At 37.8% G+C, this 10,846-nt stretch overlaps 6 non-coding genes across 6 annotated transcripts; all 6 read left to right on the top strand.

Annotated features, from left to right (window-relative positions):
• The first annotated feature begins 231 nt into the window (after nt 1-231).
• Nucleotides 232-304, top strand: TRNAF-GAA (transfer RNA phenylalanine (anticodon GAA)). Its single transcript has one exon. It is a non-coding gene; the product is annotated as a tRNA-Phe (tRNA).
• Nucleotides 305-812: 508 nt separating this feature from the next.
• TRNAF-GAA (transfer RNA phenylalanine (anticodon GAA)) lies at nt 813-885 on the top strand. Its single transcript has one exon. It is a non-coding gene; the product is annotated as a tRNA-Phe (tRNA).
• A 1,095-nt stretch (nt 886-1,980) lies between these two features.
• Nucleotides 1,981-2,053, top strand: TRNAV-GAC (transfer RNA valine (anticodon GAC)). Its single transcript has one exon. It is a non-coding gene; the product is annotated as a tRNA-Val (tRNA).
• Nucleotides 2,054-7,219: 5,166 nt separating this feature from the next.
• TRNAF-GAA (transfer RNA phenylalanine (anticodon GAA)) lies at nt 7,220-7,292 on the top strand. Its single transcript has one exon. It is a non-coding gene; the product is annotated as a tRNA-Phe (tRNA).
• Nucleotides 7,293-7,802: 510 nt separating this feature from the next.
• TRNAF-GAA (transfer RNA phenylalanine (anticodon GAA)) lies at nt 7,803-7,875 on the top strand. The gene has a single exon. It is a non-coding gene; the product is annotated as a tRNA-Phe (tRNA).
• Nucleotides 7,876-9,694: 1,819 nt separating this feature from the next.
• Nucleotides 9,695-9,767, top strand: TRNAF-GAA (transfer RNA phenylalanine (anticodon GAA)). The gene has a single exon. It is a non-coding gene; the product is annotated as a tRNA-Phe (tRNA).
• The last annotated feature ends 1,079 nt before the right edge of the window (nt 9,768-10,846 follow it).

Raw genomic sequence — 10,846 nt, 5'->3', positions numbered from 1 at the left:
CTACTCATGCCAAATATATCTGGGTAATATAGTGCTAGTCCATTCAGAGTTAAAAAAACAACTACCTAACCTGGATCCCAAAAATGCTATTTACCCATTGCACCAGTTAATTACGGAATGATACAGGACTCCTTAAAACATATCTCTACCATATGAGGTTAAAAATCCAGGTCCTGCATCTATTTTGTTAAATGGTTTAAATTAAAGTATGAAGACCTCGGAAATAAGCAGGCCGAAATAGCTCAGTTGGGAGAGCATTAGACTGAAGATCTAAAGGTCCCTGGTTCAATCCCGGGTTTCGGCACAGTTGAGAGGTTCCTTGCTTCTAACAAAATAGGTCTTGGAATCAGCTGTAGTACTTTTTTCTCTATCAACATTTTTATCAACTGATCTACAAAATGATCAATTCAACATAGACTTTGCTTTCTGTCCTCCTTTTAAACTTTCTTCCACCTATCTTGCCTTCAGGTTTGACTATGAATGTTTCCCATTTCGTCCTTTTTTGTAAAGTAAACTCTTGTCTGCATCACATTCCACTTCCCCTTGAACACAGATGTCAGTAGTCAGATGACATTGCTTACCTACTCATGCCAAATATATCTGGGTAATATAGTGCTAGTCCATTCAGAGTTAAAAAAACAACTACCTAACCTGGATCCCAAAAAGGCTATTTACCCATTGCACCAGTTAACTGGGGAATGATACAGGACTCCTTAAAACATATCTCTACCATTTGAGTTTAAAAATCCAGGTCCTGCATCTATTTTGTTAAATGGTTCAAATTAAAGTATGAAGACCCCAGCTATCAGAAGGCCGAAATAGCTCAGTTGGGAGAGCGTTAGACTGAAGATCTAAAGGTCCCTGGTTCAATCCCGGGTTTCGGCACAGTTGAGAGGTTCCTTGCTTCTAACAGAATAGGTCTTGGAATCAGCTGTAGTACTTTTCCTCTATTCATCAAATTTTTTCCAACTGATCTACAACACAATCAATTTAACATAGACTTTGCTTTATGTCCTCCTTCTAAACTTGCTTCCACCTCTCTTACCTTCAGGTTTGACAATGAATATTTCCCATTTCAAGCTTTTTTGTAAAGTAAACTCTTGTCTGCATTACCTTCCACTTCCCCTTGAACACAGACGTCAGTAGTCAGATGACATTGCTTACCTACTCATGCCAAATACGTCTGGGTAATATAGTGCTAGTCCATTCGGAGTTAAAAAAAAAAAATGACCTAACCTGGATCCCAAAAATATTATTTACCCATTGCACCAGTTAATTGCGGAATGATACAGGACTCCTTAAAACATATCTCTACCATATGAGGTTAAAAATCCAGGTCCTGCATCTATTTCGTTAAATGGTTTAAATTAAAGTATGAAGACCACAGCTCTAAGCAGGCCGAAATAGCTCAGTTGGGCGAACGTTAGACTGAAGATGTAAAGGTTCCTGGTTCAATCCCGGGTTTCGGCACAGTTGAGAGGTTCCTTGCTTCTAACGAAATAGGTCTTGGAATCTGCTGTAGTACTTTTTCTCTATTCATCAAATTTTTTCCAACTGATCTACAACACAATCAATTTAACATAGACTTTGCTTTATGTCCTCCTTCTAAACTTGCTTCCACCTCTCTTACCTTCAGGTTTGACAATGAATATTTCCCATTTCATTCTTTTTTGTAAAGTAAACCCTTGTCTGCATTACCTTCCACTTCCCCTTGAACACAGATGTCAGTAGTCAGATGACATTGCTTACCTACTCATGCCAAATATATCTAGGTAATATAGTGCTAGTCCATTCAGAGTTAAAAAAACAACTGCCTAACCTGGATCCCAAAAATGCTATTTACCCATTGCACCAGTTAACTGGGGAATGATACAGGACTCCTTAAAACATATCTCTACCATATGAGTTTAAAAATCCAGGTCCTGCATCTATTTTGTTAAATGGTTCAAATTAAAGTATGAAGACCCCAGTTATCAGAAGGCCGAAATAGCTCAGTTGGGAGAGCGTTAATCTGACGATCTAAAGGTCCCTTGTTCAATCCCGGGTTTAGGCACAGTTGAGAGGTTCCTTGCTTCTAACAAAATAGGTCTTGGAATCAGCTGTAGTACTTTTTCTCTATTCATCAAATTTTTTGCAACTGATCTACAACACAATCAATTTAACATAGAATTTGCTTTATGTACTCCTTCTAAACTTGCTTCCACCTCTCTTACCTTCAGGTTTGACAATGAATATTTCCCATTTCATGCTTTTTTGTAAAGTAATCTCTTGTCTGCATTACCTTCCACTTCCCCTTGAACACAGATGTCAGTAGTCAGATGACATTGCTTACCTACTCATGCCAAATATATCTGGGTAATATATTGCTAGTCCATTCAGAGTTAAAAAAACAACTACCTAACCTGGATCCCAAAAATGCTATTTACCCATTGCACCAGTTAATTGCGGACTGATACAGGACTCCTTAAAACATATCTTTACCATATGAGGTTAAAAATCCAGGTCCTGCATCTATTTTGTTAAATGGTTTAAATTAAAGTATGAAGACCACAGCTATAAGCAGTTCGAATTAGCTCAGTTGGGAGAGCATTAGACTGAAGATCTGAAGGTGCCTGGTTCAATCCTGGGTTTCGGCACAGTTGAGAGGTTCCTTGCTTCTAACAAAATAGGTCTTGGAATCAGCTGTAGTACTTTTTCTCTATTCATCAAAGTTTTCCAACTGATCTACAACACAATCAATTTAACATAGACTTTGCTTTATGTCCTCCTTATAAACTTGCTTCCACATCTCTTACCTTCAGGTTTGACAATGAATATTTCCCATTTCATGCTTTTTTGTAAAGTAAACTCTTGTCTGCATTACCTTCCACTTCCGCTTGAACACAGATGTCAGTAGTCAGATGACATTGCTTACCTACTCATGCCAAATACGTCTGGGTAATATAGTGCTAGTCCATTTGGAGTTTTAAAAAAAAATGACATAACCTGGATCCTAAAAATATTATTTACCCATTGCACCAGTTAATTGCGGAATGATACAGGACTCCTTAATACATATCTCTACCATATGAGTTTAAAAATCCAGGTCCTGCATCTATTTCGTTAAATGGTTTAAATTAAAGTATGAAGACCATAGCTATAAGCAGGCCGAAATAGCTCAGTTGGGAGAGCGTTAGACAGAAGATCTAAAGGTCCCTTGTTCAATCCTGGGTTTCGGCACAGTTGAGAGGTTCCTTGCTTCTAACAAAATAGGTCTTGGAATCAGCTGTAGTACTTTTTTCTCTATCAACATTTTTATCAACTGATCTACAAAATGATCAATTCAACATAGACGTTGCTTTCTGTCCTCCTTTTAAACTTTCTTCCACCTATCTTGCCTTCAGGTTTGACTATGAATGTTTCCCATTTCGTCCTTTTTTGTAAAGTAAACTCTTGTCTGCATCACATTCCACTTCCCCTTGAACACAGATGTCAGTAGTCAGATGACATTGCTTACCTACTCATGCCAAATATATCTGGGTAATATAGTGCTAGTCCATTCAGAGTTAAAAAAACAACTACCTAACCTGGATCCCAAAAATGCTATTTACCCATTGCACCAGTTAACTGGGGAATGATACAGGACTCCTTAAAACATATCTCTACCATATGAGTTTAAAAATCCAGTTCCTGCATCTATTTTGTTAAATGGTTCAAATTAAAGTATGAAGAGCCCATTTATCAGAAGGCCGAAATAGCTCAGTTCGGAGAGCGTTAGACTGAAGATCTAAAGGTCCCTGGTTCAATCCTGGGTTTCGGCACAGTTGAGAGGTTCCTTGCTTCTAACAAAATATGTCTTGGAATCAGCTGTAGTACTTTTTCTCTACTCATCAAATTTTTTCCAACTGATCTACAACACAATCAATTGAACATAGACTTTGCTTTATGTCCTCCTTCTAAACTTGCTTCCACCTCTCTTACCTTCAGGTTTGACAATGAATATTTCCCATTTCATGCTTTTTTGTAAAGTAAACTCTTGTCTGCATTACCTTCCACTTCCCCTTGAACACAGATGTCAGTAGTCAGATGACATTGCTTACCTACTCATGCCAAATATATCTGGGTAATATAGTGCTAGTCCATTCAGAGTTAAAAAAACAACTACCTAACCTGGATCCCAAAAATGCTATTTACCCATTGCACCAGTTAATTGTGGAATGATACAGGACTCCTTAAAACATATCTCTACCATATGAGGTTAAAAATCCAGGTCCTGCATCTATTTTGTTACATGGTTCAAATTAAAGTATGAAGACCCCAGCTATCAGAAGGCTGAAATAGCTTAGTTGGGAGAGCGTTAGACTGAAGATCTAAAGGTCCCTCGTTCAATCCTGGGTTTCGGCACAGTTGAGAGGTTCCTTGCTTCTAACAAAATAGGTCTTGGAATCAGCTGTAGTACTTTTTCTCTATTCATCAAAGTTTTCCAACTGATCTACAACACAATCAATTTAACATAGACTTTGCTTTATGTCCTCCTTCTAAACTTGCTTCCACATCTCTTACCTTCAGGTTTGACAATGAATATTTCCCATTTCATGCTTTTTTGTAAAGTAAACTCTTGTCTGCATTACCTTCCACTTCCGCTTGAATACAGATGTCAGTAGTCAGATGACATTGCTTACCTACTCATGCCAAATACGTCTGGGTAATATAGTGCTAGTCCATTTGGAGTTTAAAAAAAAAACGACCTAACCTGGATCCCAAAAATATTATTTACCCATTGCACCAGTTAATTGCGGAATGATACAGGACTCCTTAAAACACACCTCTACCATATGAGGTTAAAAATCCAGGTCCTGCATCTATTTTGTTAAATGGTTTAAATTAAAGTATGAAGACCACAGCTATAATCAGGCTGAAATAGCTCAGTTGGGAGAGCGTTAGACTGAAGATCTAAAGGTTCCTGGTTCAATCCCGGGTTTCGGCACAGTTGAGAGGTTCCTTGCTTCTAACAAAATAGGTCTTGGAATCAGCTGTAGTACTTTTTTCTCTATCAACATTTTTATCAACTGATCTACAAAATGATCAATTCAACATAGACTTTGCTTTCTGTCCTCCTTTTAAACTTTCTTCCACCTATCTTGCCTTCAGGTTTGACTATGAATGTTTCCCATTTCGTCCTTTTTTGTAAAGTAAACTCTTGTCTGCATCACATTCCACTTCCCCTTGAACACAGATGTCAGTAGTCAGATGACATTGCTTACCTACTCATGCCAAATATATCTGGGTAATATAGTGCTAGTCCATTCAGAGTTAAAAAAACAACTACCTAACCTAGATCCCAAAAATGCTATTTACCCATTGCACCAGTTAACTGGGGAATGATACAGGACTCCTTAAAACATATCTCTACCATATGAGGTTAAAAATCCAGGTCCTGCATCTATTTTGTTAAATGGTTCAAATTAGAGTATGAAGACCACAGTTATCCGAAGGCCGAAATAGCTCAGTTTGGAGAGCGTTAGACTGAAGATCTAAAGGTCCCTGGTTCTATCCTGGTTTTCGGCACAGTCGAGAGGTTCCTTGCTTCTAACAAAATAGGTCTTGGAATCAGCTGTAGTACTTTTTCTCTATTCATCAAATTTTTTCCAACTGATTTACAACACAATCAATTTAACATAGACTTTGCTTTATGTCCTCCTTCTAAACTTGCTTCCACCTCTCTTACCTTCAGGTTTGACAATGAAAATTTCCCATTTCATGCTTTTTTGTAAAGTAAACTCTTGTCTGCATTACCTTCCACTTCCCCTTGAACACAGATGTCAGTAGTCAGATGACATTGCTTACCTACTCATGCCAAATATTTCTGGGTAATATAGTGCTAGTCCATTCAGAGTTAAAAAAACAACTACCTAACCTGGATCCCAAAAATGCTATTTACCCATTTCACCTGTTAATTGCGGAATGATACAGGACTCCTTAAAACATATCACTACCATATGAGGTTAAAAATCCAGGTCCTCCATCTATTTTGTTAAATGGTTCAAATCAAAGTATGAAGACTATAGCTAGCAGCAGGCCGAAATAGCTCAGTTGGGAGAGCGTTAGACTGAATATCTAAAGGTCCCTGGTTCAATCCCTGTTTTCGGCAATGTTGAGAGGTTTCTTGTTTCTCACAAAGTAAGTCTTGTAATCAGCTGTAGTACTTTTTTCTCTATCAACATTTTTATCAACTGATCTACAAAATGATCAATTCAACATAGACGTTGCTTTCTGTCCTCCTTTTAAACTTTCTTCCACCTATCTTGCCTTCAGGTTTGACTATGAATGTTTCCCATTTCGTCCTTTTTTGTAAAGTAAACTCTTGTCTGCATCACATTCCACTTCCCCTTGAACACAGATGTCAGTAGTCAGATGACATTGCTTACCTACTCATGCCAAATATATCTGGGTAATATAGTGCTAGTCCATTCAGAGTTAAAAAAACAACTACCTAACCTGGATCCCAAACATGCTATTTACCCATTGCACCAGTTAACTGAGGAATGATACAGGACTCCTTAAAACATATCTCTACCATATGAGGTTAAAAATCCAGGTCCTGCATCTATTTTGTTAAATGGTTCAAATTAAAGTATGAAGACCCCAGCTATCAGAAGGCTGAAATAGCTCAGTTGGGAGAGCATTAGACTGAAGATCTAAAGGTCCCTGGTTCAATCCCGGGTTTCGGCACAGTTGAGAGGTTCCTTGCTTCTAACAAAATAGGTCTTGGAATCAGCTGTAGTACTTTTTTCTCTATCAACATTTTTATCAACTGATCTACAAAATGATCAATTCAACATAGACTTTGCTTTCTGTCCTCCTTTTAAACTTTCTTCCACCTATCTTGCCTTCAGGTTTGACTATGAATGTTTCGACATTTCATCCTTTTTTGTAAAGTAAACTCTTGTCTGCATCACATTCCACTTCCCCTTGAACACAGATGTCAGTAGTCAGATGACATGCTTACCTACTCATGCCAAATATATCTGGGTAATATAGTGCTAGTCCATTCAGAGTTAAAAAAACAACTACCTAACCTGGATCCCAAAAATGCTATTTACCCATTGCACCAGTTAACTGGGGAATGATACAGGACTCCTTAAAACATATCACTACCATATGAGGTTAAAAATCCAGGTCCTGCATCTATTTTGTTAAATGGTTCAAATTAAAGTATGAAAACCCCAGTTATCAGAAGGCCGAAATAGCTCAGTTGGGAGAGCGTTAGACTGAAGATCTAAAGGTCCCTGGTTCAATCCCGGGTTTTGGCACAGTTGAGAGGTTCCTTGCTTCTAACAAAATAGGTCTTGGAATCAGCTGTAGTACTTTTTCTCTATTCATCAAATTTTTTCCAACTGATCTACAACACAATCAATTTAACATAGACTTTGCTTTATGTCCTCCTTCTAAACTTGCTTCCACCTCTCTTACCTTCAGGTTTGACAATGAATATTTCCCATTTCATGCTTTTTTGTAAAGTAAACTCTTGTCTGCATTACCTTCCACTTCCCCTTGAACACAGATGTCAGTAGTCAGATGACATTGCTTACCTACTCATGCCAAATATATCTGGGTAATATAGTGCTAGTCCATTCAGAGTTAAAAAAACAACTACCTAACCTGGATCCCAAAAATGCTATTTACCCATTGCACCAGTTAATTGCGGAATGATACAGGACTCCTTAAAACATATCTCTACCATATGAGGTTAAAAATCCAGGTCCTGCATCTATTTTGTTAAATGGTTTAAATTAAAGTATGAAGACCACAGATATAAGCAGGCCGAAATAGCTCAGTTGGGAGAGCATTAGACTGAAGATCTAAAGGTCCCTGGTTCAATCCCGGGTTTCGGCACAGTTGAGAGGTACCTTGCTTCTAACAAAATAGGTCTTGGAATCAGCTGTAGTACTTTTTTCTTTATCAACTGATCTACAAAATGATCAATTCAACATAGACGTTGCTTTCTGTCCTCCTTTTAAACTTTCTTCCACCTATCTTGCCTTCAGGTTTGACTATGAATGTTTCCCATTTCGTCCTTTTTTGTAAAGTAAACTCTTGTCTGCATCACATTCCACTTCCCCTTGAACACAGATGTCAGTAGTCAGATGACATTGCTTACCTACTCATGCCAAATATATCTGGGTAATATAGTGCTAGTCCATTCAGAGTTAAAAAAACAACTACCTAACCTGGATCCCAAAAATGCTATTTACCCATTGCACCAGTTAACTGGGGAATGATACAGGACTCCTTAAAACATATCTCTACCATATGAGGTTAAAAATCCAGGTCCTGCATCTATTTTGTTAAATGGTTCAAATTAGAGTATGAAGACCCCAGGTATCAGAAGGCCGAAATAGCTCAGTTGGGAGAGCGTTAGAGTGAAGATCTAAAGGTCCCTGGTTAAATCCTGGGTTTCGGCACAGTTGAGAGGTTCCTTGCTTCTAACAAAATAGGCCTTGGAATCAGCTGTAGTACTTTTTCTCTATTCATCAAATTTTTTCCAACTGATCTACAACACAATCAATTGAACATAGACTTTGCTTTATGTCCTCCTTCTAAACTTGCTTCCACCTCTCTTACCTTCAGGTTTGACAATGAATATTTCCCATTTCATGCTTTTTTGTAAAGTAAACTCTTGTCTGCATTACCTTCCACTTCCCCTTGAACACAGATGTCAGTAGTCAGATGACATTGCTTACCTACTCATGCCAAATATTTCTGGGTAATATAGTGCTAGTCCATTCAGAGTTAAAAAAACAACTACCTAACCTGGATCCCAAAAATGCTATTTACCCATTGCACCAGTTAATTGCGGAATGATACAGGACTCCTTAAAACATATCTCTACCATATGAGGTTAAAAAGTCTAGGTCCTGCATCTATTTTGTTAAATGGTTTAAATTAAATTATGAAGACCACAGATATAAGCAGGCCGAAATAGCTCAGTTGGGAGAGCGTTAGACAGAAGATCTAAAGGTCCCTTGTTCAATCCTGGGTTTCGGCACAGTTGAGAGGTTCCTTGCTTCTAACAAAATAGGTCTTGGAATCAGCTGTAGTACTTTTTTCTCTATCAACATTTTTATCAACTGATCTACAAAATGATCAATTCAACATAGACGTTGCTTTCTGTCCTCCTTTTAAACTTTCTTCCACCTATCTTGCCTTCAGGTTTGACTATGAATGTTTCCCATTTCGTCCTTTTTTGTAAAGTAAACTCTTGTCTGCATCACATTCCACTTCCCCTTGAACACAGATGTCAGTAGTCAGATGACATTGCTTACCTACTCATGCCAAATATATCTGGGTAATATAGTGCTAGTCCATTCAGAGTTAAAAAAACAACTACCTAATGTGATGCAGACAAGAGTTTACTTTACAAAAAAGGACGAAATGGGAAACATTCATAGTCAAACCTGAAGGCAAGATAGGTGGAAGAAAGTTTAAAAGGAGGACAGAAAGCAAATTCTATGTTGAATTGATCATTTTGTAGATCAGTTGATAAAAATGTTGATAGAGAAAAAAATGCTATTTACCCATTGCACCAGTTAATTGCGGAATGATACAGGACTCCTTAAAACATATCTCTACCATATGAGTTTAAAAATCCAGTTCCTGCATCTATTTTGTTAAATGGTTTAAATTAAAGTATGAAGACCACGGATATAAGCAGGCCGAAATAGCTCAGTTGGGAGAGCATTAGACTGAAGATCTAAAGGTCCCTGGTTCAATCCCGGGTTTCGGCACAGTTGAGAGGTTCCTTGCTTCTAACAAAATAGGTCTTGGAATCAGCTGTAGTACTTTTTTCTCTATCAACATTTTTATCAACTGATCTACAAAATGATCAATTCAACATAGAATTTGCTTTCTGTCCTCCTTTTAAACTTTCTTCCACCTATCTTGCCTTCAGGTTTGACTATGAATGTTTCCCATTTCGTCCTTTTTTGTAAAGTAAACTCTTGTCTGCATCACATTCCACTTCCCCTTGAACACAGATGTCAGTAGTCAGATGACATTGCTTACCTACTCATGCCAAATATATCTGGGTAATATAGTGCTAGTCCATTCAGAGTTAAAAAAACAACTACCTAACCTGGATCCCAAACATGCTATTTACCCATTGCACCAGTTAACTGAGGAATGATACAGGACTCCTTAAAACATATCTCTACCATATGAGGTTAAAAATCCAGGTCCTGCATCTATTTTGTTAAATGGTTCAAATTAAAGTATGAAGACCCCAGCTATAAGAAGGCTGAAATAGCTCAGTTGGGAGAGCATTAGACTGAAGATCTAAAGGTCCCTGGTTCAATCCACGGTTTCGGCACAGTTGAGAGGTTCCTTGCTTCTAACAAAATAGGTCTTGGAATCAGCTGTAGTACTTTTTTCTCTATCAACATTTTTATCAACTGATCTACAAAATGATCAATTCAACATAGACTTTGCTTTCTGTCCTCCTTTTAAACTTTCTTCCACCTATCTTGCCTTCAGGTTTGACTATGAATGTTTCGACATTTCATCCTTTTTTGTAAAGTAAACTCTTGTCTGCATCACATTCCACTTCACCTTGAACACAGATGTCAGTAGTCAGATGACATGCTTACCTACTCATGCCAAATATATCTGGGTAATATAGTGCTAGTCCATTCAGAGTTAAAAAAACAACTACCTAACCTGGATCCCAAAAATGCTATTTACCCATTGCACCAGTTAACTGCGGAATGATACAGGACTCCTTAAAACATATCTCTACCATATGAGGTTAAAAATCCAGGTCCTGCATCTATTTTGTTAAATGGTTCAAATTAGAGTATGAAGACCCCAG

The sequence above is a fragment of the Lissotriton vulgaris genome, chromosome 8 (genome assembly GCF_964263255.1).
Source record: "Lissotriton vulgaris chromosome 8, aLisVul1.2, whole genome shotgun sequence".
Lineage (NCBI taxonomy): Eukaryota > Metazoa > Chordata > Amphibia > Caudata > Salamandridae > Lissotriton > Lissotriton vulgaris.
This window is presented reverse-complemented; position numbering and strand designations above follow the sequence as displayed.